Source organism: Haliotis asinina, chromosome 1 (assembly GCF_037392515.1).
Source record: "Haliotis asinina isolate JCU_RB_2024 chromosome 1, JCU_Hal_asi_v2, whole genome shotgun sequence".
Classification (NCBI taxonomy): domain Eukaryota; kingdom Metazoa; phylum Mollusca; class Gastropoda; order Lepetellida; family Haliotidae; genus Haliotis; species Haliotis asinina.
The window spans coordinates 65500441-65514774 of NC_090280.1; positions in this window are offsets into that span (position 1 = coordinate 65500441).

The window sequence follows — 14334 nt, forward strand, 5'->3', positions numbered from 1 at the left end:
TATTGTCTGCAACCAGATCTTAATACACGCATAGGCAATGTACGATTATGCAAAACAAGAATTAGTCTATAAAAGTACAATCTACGATCATTTAGATGCAAATCTTAATAAACAGATGTACAATCTACGATTATGTAAAATCAGACCTAAATCCATAACCTACAATGTGCGATGCATCCACACCATGACTTGTATCTATATAACAGCTGATTCAGCAAAAGTACATGTGGCTGACAATGTAGCGTAGAGGTATTCTAAACTCTAACTAGTAAATATAACATCTTATCATTTGGAAACAATAGCTGACTAGGAGCAACAATTATCTCTGAAATGTCGTATGAAGAATAAAAATGAAGTGGTTCTGAAACGTGGTGTAAAGAATAAAAAGGAAGCGCTGATATTTTAAAAAACGCATCACGTGTTTAAAGTTACATTGTTGTTGTGTTTTAGAATATCGCAAAACTGGGAGTATAGCATATGCACTTTGTAAATCACCTAGGTGTCAATATTGTGGTTTCAAATGCATATTCCTTTAACGTCAAATTCATCTACATCGAGAGATTTAATTCATTCGAAAGGTATGAGCCAACATTGTCTTTCAAGGATGCATGTCGCATCACAACACATCTTTAGAACAAGTTTGCACGAATAAAGAATGAACAAACAAACCCACCACTAAACATGATGGGCTAAAACAATTCCGTGTCCATCACAGCACCATATCTTGATGATGAGATGCATACAGTGTCAGATTTGGTTTGGTTATTCCAGTGGTGTAGTGGTGGATGTAGTTGTGTCGTAATTAGTGGTGGCTGTGTTGCATTCCGTGTTGTGTCGGTGGCTGTGGTGGATGTTTTGGTATCCCATGTGACACCGGTGGTGGTGCGCCATGTATTGGTGAATGTGATGGTGGTGTTTCAAGTACATGTATGGTGGTGTACGATGTTGAGATGTTGTCTCACTTTAAACAAAAAGTAAACCAGACATAGTTAAATTAATATTTCGAATCAACGTAATTTTATCTTCAAAATTGAAAATTTAAGTCTTAGAATTTTATTCAAGTTTAAAAGTTATACAAGTTGTTTAACAAACGATCATAGATTCAAATCGTTAATACTGGTTTGTATTGCCAGGGGGTAAGCGCAATAGTTAGAACAGTGAAACAAGAGCACGTGCGGTACGTGATGAGTGTTAACTTAGACCAACCCAACTTCTTCTCGGCGTTTCATTTAATGTGCATACCCCCTTGTAATCCAAACAAAGAAAGTGATTTGAAATTATGATCGTTTGTTAAAGAACTTTCATCCTAAGCTGAATAAAATTCCGAGAATTAAATGTCCAACTGGCAGGGTAAAATTGTAAGATTTTGCAATCTTAATTTCACCTTATTCGATTTACTTTATGGTTTAAAGAGTCATTCACAGACTGTAATCGCAGAATAACACGAGTGAGTCACGAATGCGATGAGCAGTGATAAGCACATCACATTTTACAACATTCCCACCCACGGACGACAATTCGTTTTAATTCATTGTATTGAACGATCCATACACGTATGTCACATTGGGTTTGACTTGTAATTTTATATTTACGATGCGTCATACCTGTATGGCATTAGTCGTTGATTATATTTTAATTATATTGCCTTACATAAATAAATCTGTAATTAATGAAAGAAATTTTTGTTTCGTTTTGTTTCAATAAAGAATATTACCAGGTCTTACTTGGCTCACGCTAAATCTGAAAAGATGACTCTGTACGAACACTTGTGATTGAGGTGTTTTCGATAGCTGTGATCCTTTGTTTCGGGTTCGGCGACTCTGATTAGGTTGCGTAAGGTGGCTGGTTTCCCTTTGTCGTTTCCAGCTGCGACTGAAGCCCGCTTGGGGTCTGAACATCGACGTGGGGAGTCTCGGGACAGAAAGTCTTCAAATCTTGTAGAGGTAGGACGACTTCAAGGATTCTTCGGAAGGACGACAGAGGACCATACAGGCAGGTGTTTCCAAAATATGCGTCTTTATGAATGTTTCTTTAATATACAGTGCACACTCATTCTCTCATAGTATACAGCCTTTTAGGTATAGATGGGAAAGGTTGATACTGGTTTCTGCATGTAAACAGAGTGATAATGTAGCCTAGTACTTCTAGTGTTGGCACGCCATGTTCAGTTACAGTGTTCGACTCCCCACTTAAATACTATGTCTCACGCTCACTTCTGACACCCGTCGTTGGAATATTATCCAAAGCGGCATAAAACCACACTTGCTCGCTTTTGTTAAACCAGTCTACATACGCGAAAAATGTGATTCCTGATGATTATGCATGACTCTTTTTCTTTCAGACGCAGGAACCCTGGCACTTTCTGGGTTTGGTGTTGTGTCCCTCTAAACCCTTCCACCCGGACTTTAGTACACTGGCTTTCCAAGGGACCGATGGGATGAGCTTTTGTCTCATGGTGGCTCCATAGTACATCTGCTCTCCGCGTAGCCCCCCGCCGACTGTACATGGAGTAGGTTCGGTGCTAGGGCCTGATTGTACAGTCAGGATGGTTGTTACAGCAACCCAGCTAGTTTAGGGTTGGCACACTCTGTGGCCCCAGTCTTTTCAGCACCCCCAGTAGACCCAATGCTGACTGCACTTGACTGGTAGATTTAGGTGGTAGTGTAGATAGGGCCCCCTTCGTGCATGCCCTGTACGATGCTATCTATAGATGGCATAACTTAGTGTTAACCCACCATTCCGTCCTTTAATAGGTAGCTCGAGACAAAGTGAGTCCCGGATGGTCTCTTTGAGGGTCAGTGTACTGGCCATCTGCTGGTAAAGTATTTCAATATTTAAGTTTAAAAATTAGTTTAAGTTTGTTTTTTTTTGTTTTCCTTTTAAATCTATGGGGATCGTCGAATAACCGAATGGTTAAAGCGTTCGCTCATAACGCTCCAAACAACCCTAATTCTATTTCTCACATGGGAATGATGTGTGAAACATATATTTCCTGTTTTTCACCATGATGTAGCTGGAATATTGCTAAAAGAAGTGTAAACAGTACACCCATGCAGTCCTAATCTGTGTGGGAAGCATAAATTCCGTAAAATGTTCTTTACATATTTTTAGTAGAACCTTCGCCCCCGCAAGCATCTGTTTCTTTCACACAGTCTTTTGAAGAAAACACAAAATGGAATGCATCTTTGTTTACCATGAGGTCTACTCCAATGTTACAACTTGAGTTTCAGGTTTGAACCTGTTGCATATGTTGACATTTAACTTCCATTTATATACACAGTCAGAACGATTGATGTAAAATGTATTCACTTTACTATTAGGAAGAGGGATACCATCGACCTGGGGGCGGAAATGGACCCTGAAGTCCCCCAGAGGCAGGACGACTGCCGAGAAGACATTCCATGGACAGAAGTGGACCACGGATTCTCTGGAAGGGCGACACCGGACCATACAGGCAGGTGTTTCCAACTGTATTTGGAAGAAAATATGCGTCTTCATGTATGTCTGTTTAATATACAGTGCACACTCATTCTCTCATAGTATATAGCCAATTAGGTACAGACGGGAAAGGTTGATACTGGTTTCTGCATGTAAACGGAGGTGGGGTGGGGGAGTAGGGAGTTGAAACAATGTTTTATGCAATGCATCCTTCTTTACCATGATGTCTACTCCATTGTTACAACTTGAGTTTCAGGTTTAAAATTTTTGCATGTATTGGCAAACAACTTGCATTTATATACACAGTCAGAACGATTGATGTAAAATATATTCACTTTACTATTAGGAAGAGGGGTACCATCGACCTGGGGGCGGAAATGGACCCTGAAGTCCCCCAGAGGCAGGACGACTGCCGAGAAGATGTTCCATGGACAGAAGTGGATCACGGATTCTCCGGAAGGGCGACACCGGACCATACAGGCAGGTGTTTCCAACTGTATTTGGAAGAAAACATGCGTCTTCATTAATGTCTGTTTAATATACAGTGCACACTCATTCTCTCATAGTATACAGCCATTTAGGTACAGATGGGAAAGGTTGATACTGGTTTCTGCATGTAAACGGAGGTGGGGTGGGGGAGTAGGGAGTTGAAACAATGTTTTATGCAATGCATCCTTCTTTACCATGACGTCTACTCCAATGTTACAACTTGAGTTTCAGGTTTGAACCTGTTGCATATGTTTACATTTAACTTGCATTTATATACACAGTAAGTACCATTAATGTAAAATATATTCACTTTACTATTAGGAAGAGGGATACCATCGACCTGGGGGCGGAAATGGACCCTGAAGTCCCCCAGAGGCAGGACGTCTGCCGAGAAGACATTCCATGGACAGAAGTGGACCACGGATTCTCCGGAAGGACGACAGAGGACCATACAGGCAGGTGTTTCCATTCTCTCTTAGTATACAGCCTTTTAGGTATAGATGGGAAAGGTTGATACTGGTTTCTGCATGTAAACGGAGTGATAATGTAGCCTAGTACTTCTAGTGTTGGCACGCCATGTTCAGTTACAGTGTTCGACTCCCCACTTAAATACTATGTCTCACGCTCACTTCTGACACCCGTCGTTGGAATATTATCCAAAGCGGCATAAAACCACACTTGCTCGCTTTTGTTAAACCAGTCTACATACGCGAAAAATGTGATTCCTGATGATTATGCATGACTCTTTTTCTTTCAGACGCAGGAACCCTGGCACTTTCTGGATTTGGTGTTGTGTCCCTCTAAACCCTTCCACCCGGACTTTAGTACACTGGCTTTCCAAGGGACCGATGGGATGAGCTTTTGTCTCATGGTGGCTCCATAGTACATCTGCTCTCCGCGTAGCCCCCCGCCGACTGTACATGGAGTAGGTTCGGTGCTAGGGCCTGATTGTACAGTCAGGATGGTTGTTACAGCAACCCAGCTAGTTTAGGGTTGGCACACTCTGTGGCCCCAGTCTTTTCAGCACCCCCAGTAGACCCAATGCTGACTGCACTTGACTGGTAGATTTAGGTGGTAGTGTAGATAGGGCCCCCTTCGTGCATGCCCTGTACGATGCTATCTATAGATGGCATAACTTAGTGTTAACCCACCATTCCGTCCTTTAATAGGTAGCTCGAGACAAAGTGAGTCCCGGATGGTCTCTTTGAGGGTCAGTGTACTGGCCATCTGCTGGTAAAGTATTTCAATATTTAAGTTTAAAAATTAGTTTAAGTTTTGTTTTTCACGACCCGTCATATTTGTTTTCCTTTTAAATCTATGGGGATCGTCGAATAACCGAATGGTTAAAGCGTTCGCTCATAACGCTCCAAACAACCCTAATTCTATTTCTCACATGGGAATGATGTGTGAAACATATATTTCCTGTTTTTCACCATGATGTAGCTGGAATATTGCTAAGAGAAGTGTAAACAGTACACCCATGCAGTCCTAATCTGTGTGGGAAACATAAATTCCGTAAAATGTTCTTTACATATTTTTAGTAGAACCTTCGCCCCCGCAAGCATCTGTTTCTTTCACACAGTCTTTTGAAGAAAACACAAAATGGAATGCATCTTTGTTTACCATGAGGTCTACTCCAATGTTACAACTTGAGTTTCAGGTTTGAACCTGTTGCATATGTTGACATTTAACTTCCATTTATATACACAGTAAGTACCATTGATGTAAACTATATTCACTTTACTATTAGGAAGAGGGATACCATCGACCTGGGGGCGGAAATGGACCCTGAAGTCCCCCAGAGGCAGGACGACTGCCGAGAAGACATTCCATGGAGAGAAGTGGACCACGGATTCTCCGGAAGGGCGACACCGGACCATATAGGCAGGTGTTTCCAACTGTATTTGGAAGAAAATATGCGTCTTCATTAATGTCTGTTTAATATACAGTGCACACTCATTCTCTCATAGTATATAGCCAATTAGGTACAGACGGGAAAGGTTGATACTGGTTTCTGCATGTAAACGGAGGTGGGGTGGGGGAGTAGGGAGTTGAAACAATGTTTTATGCAATGCATCCTTCTTTACCATGACGTCTACTCCAATGTTACAACTTGAGTTTCAGGTTTGAACCTGTTGCATATGTTTACATTTAACTTGCATTTATATACACAGTAAGTACCATTAATGTAAAATATATTCACTTTACTATTAGGAAGAGGGATACCATCGACCTGGGGGCGGAAATGGACCCTGAAGTCCCCCAGAGGCAGGACGACTGCCGAGAAGACATTCCATGGACAGAAGTGGACCACGGATTCTCCGGAAGGGCGACACCGGACCATACAGGCAGGTGTTTCCAACTGTATTTGGAAGAAAATATGCGTCTTCATGAATGTCTGTTTAATATACAGTGCACACTCATTCTCTCATAGTATATAGCCAATTAGGTACAGACGGGAAAGGTTGATACTGGTTTCTGCATGTAAACGGAGGTGGGGTGGGGGAGTAGGGAGTTGAAACAATGTTTTATGCAATGCATCCTTGTTTACCATGAGGTCTACTCCAATGTTACAACTTGAGTTTCAGGTTTGAACCTTTTGCATGTATTGGCAAAAAACTTGCATTTATATACACAGTCAGAACGATTGATGTAAAATATATATTCACTTTACTATTAGGAAGAGGGATACCATCGACCTGGGGGCGGAAATGGACCCTGAAGTCCCCCAGAGGCAGGACGTCTGCCGAGAAGACATTCCATGGACAGAAGTGGACCACGGGTTCTCCGGAAGGGCGACACCGGACCATACAGGCAGGTGTTTCCAACTGTATTTGGAAGAAAACATGCGTCTTCATAAATGTCTGTTTAATATACAGTGCACACTCATTCTCTCATAGTATACAGCCATTTAGGTACAGATGGGAAAGGTTGATACTGGTTTCTGCATGTAAACGGAGGTGGGGTGGGGGAGTAGGGAGTTGAAACAATGTTTTATGCAATGCATCCTTCTTTACCATGACGTCTACTCCAATGTTACAACTTGAGTTTCAGGTTTGAACCTGTTGCATATGTTGACATTTAACTTGCATTTATATACACAGTAAGTACCATTAATGTAAAATATATTCACTTTACTATTAGGAAGAGGGATACCATCGACCTGGGGGCGGAAATGGACCCTGAAGTCCCCCAGAGGCAGGACGACTGCCGAGAAGACATTCCATGGAGAGAAGTGGACCACGGATTCTCCGGAAGGGCGACACCGGACCATACAGGCAGGTGTTTCCAACTGTATTTGGAAGAAAATATGCGTCTTCATGAATGTCTGTTTAATATACAGTGCACACTCATTCTCTCATAGTATATAGCCAATTAGGTACAGACGGGAAAGGTTGATACTGGTTTCTGCATGTAAACGGAGGTGGGGTGGGGGAGTAGGGAGTTGAAACAATGTTTTATGCAATGCATCCTTGTTTACCATGAGGTCTACTCCAATGTTACAACTTGAGTTTCAGGTTTGAACCTTTTGCATGTATTGGCAAAAAACTTGCATTTATATACACAGTCAGAACGATTGATGTAAAATATATATTCACTTTACTATTAGGAAGAGGGATACCATCGACCTGGGGGCGGAAATGGACCCTGAAGTCCCCCAGAGGCAGGACGTCTGCCGAGAAGACATTCCATGGACAGAAGTGGACCACGGGTTCTCCGGAAGGGCGACACCGGACCATACAGGCAGGTGTTTCCAACTGTATTTGGAAGAAAACATGCGTCTTCATAAATGTCTGTTTAATATACAGTGCACACTCATTCTCTCATAGTATACAGCCATTTAGGTACAGATGGGAAAGGTTGATACTGGTTTCTGCATGTAAACGGAGGTGGGGTGGGGGAGTAGGGAGTTGAAACAATGTTTTATGCAATGCATCCTTCTTTACCATGACGTCTACTCCAATGTTACAACTTGAGTTTCAGGTTTGAACCTGTTGCATATGTTGACATTTAACTTGCATTTATATACACAGTAAGTACCATTAATGTAAAATATATTCACTTTACTATTAGGAAGAGGGATACCATCGACCTGGGGGCGGAAATGGACCCTGAAGTCCCCCAGAGGCAGGACGACTGCCGAGAAGACATTCCATGGAGAGAAGTGGACCACGGATTCTCCGGAAGGGCGACACCGGACCATACAGGCAGGTGTTTCCAACTGTATTTGGAAGAAAATATGCGTCTTCATGAATGTCTGTTTAATATACAGTGCACACTCATTCTCTCATAGTATATAGCCAATTAGGTACAGACGGGAAAGGTTGATACTGGTTTCTGCATGTAAACGGAGGTGGGGTGGGGGAGTAGGGAGTTGAAACAATGTTTTATGCAATGCATCCTTGTTTACCATGAGGTCTACTCCAATGTTACAACTTGAGTTTCAGGTTTGAACCTTTTGCATGTATTGGCAAAAAACTTGCATTTATATACACAGTCAGAACGATTGATGTAAAATATATATTCACTTTACTATTAGGAAGAGGGATACCATCGACCTGGGGGCGGAAATGGACCCTGAAGTCCCCCAGAGGCAGGACGTCTGCCGAGAAGACATTCCATGGACAGAAGTGGACCACGGGTTCTCCGGAAGGGCGACACCGGACCATACAGGCAGGTGTTTCCAACTGTATTTGGAAGAAAACATGCGTCTTCATAAATGTCTGTTTAATATACAGTGCACACTCATTCTCTCATAGTATACAGCCATTTAGGTACAGATGGGAAAGGTTGATACTGGTTTCTGCATGTAAACGGAGGTGGGGTGGGGGAGTAGGGAGTTGAAACAATGTTTTATGCAATGCATCCTTGTTTACCATGAGGTCTACTCCATTGTTACAACTTGAGTTTCAGGTTTAAAATTTTTGCATGTATTGGCAAACAACTTGCATTTATATACACAGTCAGAACGATTGATGTAAAATATATTCACTTTACTATTAGGAAGAGGGGTACCATCGACCTGGGGGCGGAAATGGACCCTGAAGTCCCCCAGAGGCAGGACGACTGCCGAGAAGACATTCCATGGACAGAAGTGGACCACGGGTTCTCCGGAAGGGCGACACCGGACCATACAGGCAGGTGTTTCCAACTGTATTTGGAAGAAAACATGCGTCTTCATAAATGTCTGTTTAATATACAGTGCACACTCATTCTCTCATAGTATACAGCCATTTAGGTACAGATGGGAAAGGTTGATACTGGTTTCTGCATGTAAACGGAGGTGGGGTGGGGGAGTAGGGAGTTGAAACAATGTTTTATGCAATGCATCCTTCTTTACCATGACGTCTACTCCAATGTTACAACTTGAGTTTCAGGTTTGAACCTGTTGCATATGTTTACATTTAACTTGCATTTATATACACAGTAAGTACCATTAATGTAAAATATATTCACTTTACTATTAGGAAGAGGGATACCATCGACCTGGGGGCGGAAATGGACCCTGAAGTCCCCCAGAGGCAGGACGTCTGCCGAGAAGACATTCCATGGACAGAAGTGGACCACGGGTTCTCCGGAAGGGCGACACCGGACCATACAGGCAGGTGTTTCCAACTGTATTTGGAAGAAAACATGCGTCTTCATAAATGTCTGTTTAATATACAGTGCACACTCATTCTCTCATAGTATACAGCCATTTAGGTACAGATGGGAAAGGTTGATACTGGTTTCTGCATGTAAACGGAGGTGGGGTGGGGGAGTAGGGAGTTGAAACAATGTTTTATGCAATGCATCCTTCTTTACCATGACGTCTACTCCAATGTTACAACTTGAGTTTCAGGTTTGAACCTGTTGCATATGTTTACATTTAACTTCCATTTATATACACAGTAAGTACCATTAATGTAAAATATATTCACTTTACTATTAGGAAGAGGGATACCATCGACCTGGGGGCGGAAATGGACCCTGAAGTCCCCCAGAGGCAGGACGTCTGTCGAGAAGACATTCCATGGACAGAAGTGGACCACGGATTCTCCGGAAGGGCGACAGAGGACCATACAGGCAGGTGTTTCCATTCTCTCATAGTATACAGCCTTTTAGGTATAGATGGGAAAGGTTGATACTGGTTTCTGCATGTAAACGGAGTGATAATGTAGCCTAGTACTTCAAGTGTTGGCACGCCATGTTCAGTTACAGTGTTCGACTCCCCACTTAAATACTATGTCTCACGCTCACTTCTGACACCCGTCGTTGGAATATTATCCAAAGCGGCATAAAACCACACTTGCTCGCTTTTGTTAAACCAGTCTACATACGCGAAAAATGTGATTCCTGATGATTATGCATGACTCTTTTTCTTTCAGACGCAGGAACCCTGGCACTTTCTGGATTTGGTGTTGTGTCCCTCTAAACCCTTCCACCCGGACTTTAGTACACTGGCTTTCCAAGGGACCGATGGGATGAGCTTTTGTCTCATGGTGGCTCCATAGTACATCTGCTCTCCGCGTAGCCCCCCGCCGACTGTACATGGAGTAGGTTCGGTGCTAGGGCCTGATTGTACAGTCAGGATGGTTGTTACAGCAACCCAGCTAGTTTAGGGTTGGCACACTCTGTGGCCCCAGTCTTTTCAGCACCCCCAGTAGACCCAATGCTGACTGCACTTGACTGGTAGATTTAGGTGGTAGTGTAGATAGGGCCCCCTTCGTGCATGCCCTGTACGATGCTATCTATAGATGGCATAACTTAGTGTTAACCCACCATTCCGTCCTTTAATAGGTAGCTCGAGACAAAGTGAGTCCCGGATGGTCTCTTTGAGGGTCAGTGTACTGGCCATCTGCTGGTAAAGTATTTCAATATTTAAGTTTAAAAATTAGTTTAAGTTTTGTTTTTCACGACCCGTCATATTTGTTTTCCTTTTAAATCTATGGGGATCGCCGAATAACCGAATGGTTAAAGCGTTCGCTCATGACGCTCCAAACAACCCTAATTCTATTTCCCACATGGAAATGATGAGTGAAACATATTTGTTGTTTCTCACCGTGAAATAGCTGGAATATTGCTAAAAGAGGTGTAAACAGTACACCCATGCAGTCCTAATCTGTGTGGGAAGCATGAATTATGTAAAGTGTTGTTTCTCACCGTGTTATAGCTGGAATATTTCTAGAAGTGTTATAAAAACAACACTCATGCAGTCTTAATATGGATGGGGAGTAGAAATGATGTAGAATGCTATGTACCTTTATCAGTAGAAACGTCGCCCACGGAAGGAACTTTGTTTTTTCAAACGATCTTTTAAAGAAAGAATAAAATGCCAGTTTATAAAATGCTTGTTTACTGCCAAGTGACAACTTGAGTTTCATGTTTGAGCTTTTTTCTCGTTGAGGCATATAATTTGCATTAACACACACAGTGCCAATGATGTAAAATATGTTTACCTTTTTTTATAAGGAGCGTGGATGCCATCGACCTGGGGGTGGAACTGGGCCCTGAAGTCCCCCAGAGGCAGGACGACTGCCGAGAAGACATTCCATGGACAGAAGTGGATCATGGATTCTTCTGGAGTAGGATGTGGATGTGGATGTTTTACTGTTCGGACATTTTGTGACAATGTACTATGGGTGTCTACTACTGTAAACCCTCCAGTAGAATAGGTAGCGATGCATACGTTGAGGGAACACGGTTCCAGAGTTTTTTTTTTCTCAAAAAAGTTTTTTCTCTCTGGTTTTACGTGTCGGGCTTCAGTTACCTTTGACCTTGTTCAAATCTCAAATTTGAACAAGGTGAAAAATTTAGACACACATTATGCAGCAACAATGTTGGTGTACGAGGGTTTGGTACTGTTCCATGTTGGAAATAATGACATTAAAAAATGAAATTTTTGTTTTTGTTGTATTGTTTTTGAAAGTTGTGAACTCAAGAAGAACTGTTTTTGTCCATGGAAATCGGATGTTCCCGACTTTAGGAGTTTCCACAGAAAACAGTCTTCATCCTTACTCTACCCTACTTCTAGAATGCGAATTAAAGTCGTCAGGGGAAATAACGCACATGTATACTACTGCCCACTGTAAAATGTTCAACTTGACAATTCCTTTCAACGAAACTACTCACCGAAAAAATAGTCCAACATTAAAACAAAAATACATCAGTGCACTGGCGTATTATAATATCTACAAACCAGAACTTACAAATTAGGCTTTCTAAAAGCTGACATATCCAGGGATCGAACTCAGAACAATAATAAATGAACGTACATGAGGCCGTGAAGTCTGTGGGTTAAAAGTGATTGGTTAATGGAATGAACGTATTCAAAATGTCCATTTTGCTGAAAATTATTATGATTGAGTAGGTGCATGTTTGAAACGATACAAATACATAAGCGTCGCTGGATATAGTATCCGTATGAGAAACTTATCCATACGTTGTGTATCATGGCATGTGCAGGGTTAATAATATTGGATTCAAATAGAACTAAAAAAGACATCGCAACACTTTTTTGTAATGAAATACCTTGCTCATTTACCAATTTCCTTAAACCTTGAGAGAATGGAGTGGAGCAGAGCGGTGGAGGAATGAAGGGGTGTGGAGAGGAGCGGAGCGGGGTGGGCAAGGGTAGAGCGGAGTGGAACGGAGCGCCAGGGGAGAGGTGTGGAGCGTTGCAGAGTGAAGTGAGAGGAGGGAGGGAGAATTGGTTTCTGGCACTTCAAGGATACGTAACCCCCCAAGCTATTCCATAGTTTCTAATTTACTATCCAAAAAAAAGAAACGCACAGACGTATTGTATTTATTTAAATCTAGTAATTACCAGTTGTGTTAACACAATCGTCAAATTATTTCACAAAAGTGTTGATGACATGATTTTACACACTTTACTATCAATAAAAATATCCACTGTCTGGCAATAACAATCTACATTACTTTCAGAAAGTGGCACTCGTTTTGAAGGAGTTTCAAGGTCAAATCACTACGTCACCTCTTGACTAGACACGAAACATTGAAAGACTGCATGCCGGAGAGTAGAAATCTTCTGTTGCCAGGCGTGTGAATGTTAGTCTGAGCAAGATATGATGACTTGTAGCTCGTCGCAACCAAAAAAGGTACAACAAATCACCGACCCCGTGCAGGCAGACCTCTAGTTACCACAGCAGCCCAAGGTCGGCACGTCCGGGTATTACAGTTGCCTGATCGTACTCCCAAGGGTGAGAGCACAACAGCCAGGGTACCTGGGCTTCAGACGATATCCGGTCAGGCTGTATGGAACAGGTTGAAAGAGTTTGGTTTGAGAGCCAGAAAACTTGACGTCTGACGTCGGGGTCGTGCTACGTCGTCACCATCGCGCTCAATGTCTTCGCTATCTTGAAGTATCCGCTTTGTGGTGTAGTGTGTAATGTCGGAGAAACCCATTACGCACTCTCAGCTAAATGACTCATATCTGACATAAATTTAGGTATGTCTGGGGAAACAATGAATATGGCGTAGATTTTGCTTTATTATACTGCACAGTGTAGAATTACAATGAAATATTAAAGTTACACTTTCCAGTTTTACAGAATCGGTGTCGATATGATACAGAGTTTATTTTGATAAAGGGGCCCCTGTGCCACTGTGCATGAAAGGTTCTACAATAAAGTGCCGAAGCTCCATAAAACATCACATACAGGTGTAGTGTTAATTCACTATTATGACGGACAAAGATCAACAAGATGCGACTTGATATGTCGTCTAATTTTGTTGTTGTTGGTGATACAAATGAAAATTTCTTATCCACTAGAAAACGTAATGTAAATGAACTCTTGGTTATCGGAAGCAATGTCGGTAATACTTGAAACACACTCGGCCATCTTCGGAGATTTCTCGGCTCAGTTATGGGACCGATACTGTACACTATGTACACAAAACCTGTGGGACAACTGATCTCTGATCATCGCATTGGGCGGCACTTTTATGCGGACGACTCTCAACTGATGGACGGCTTTGAACCAAGTCCAGGCAGTCAGCAGAAGGCCAATGATTACATGGAAGCTTGTGTCACTGATGTCAAGTCCTGGATGACAAACAACAAACTGGTCTTAAATGATAGCAAAACAGAAGCCATCATCATTGCTCCACGTCAAAGACAGCAGAAGCGTCAGCTCTCGTCTATTCCCACTGGACAAGCCTCAATCCGATTCTCTCACTCTGTAAGAAACTTTGGCATTTATTTGGACTCAAATCTAACTATGAAAAGTCATATCAACCACTTATGCAAAACATGTCATTTCCATCTCCGTAACATTGGTTCCATACGAGAGATCTTAACAATGGAAGCAACGGCCACACTCGTTCGGACTCTAATTTTATCACGTTTATAGTCTACTATCTCTGATACAACAATTACAGCGCCTCCAGAGAATACAGAACCAGGCA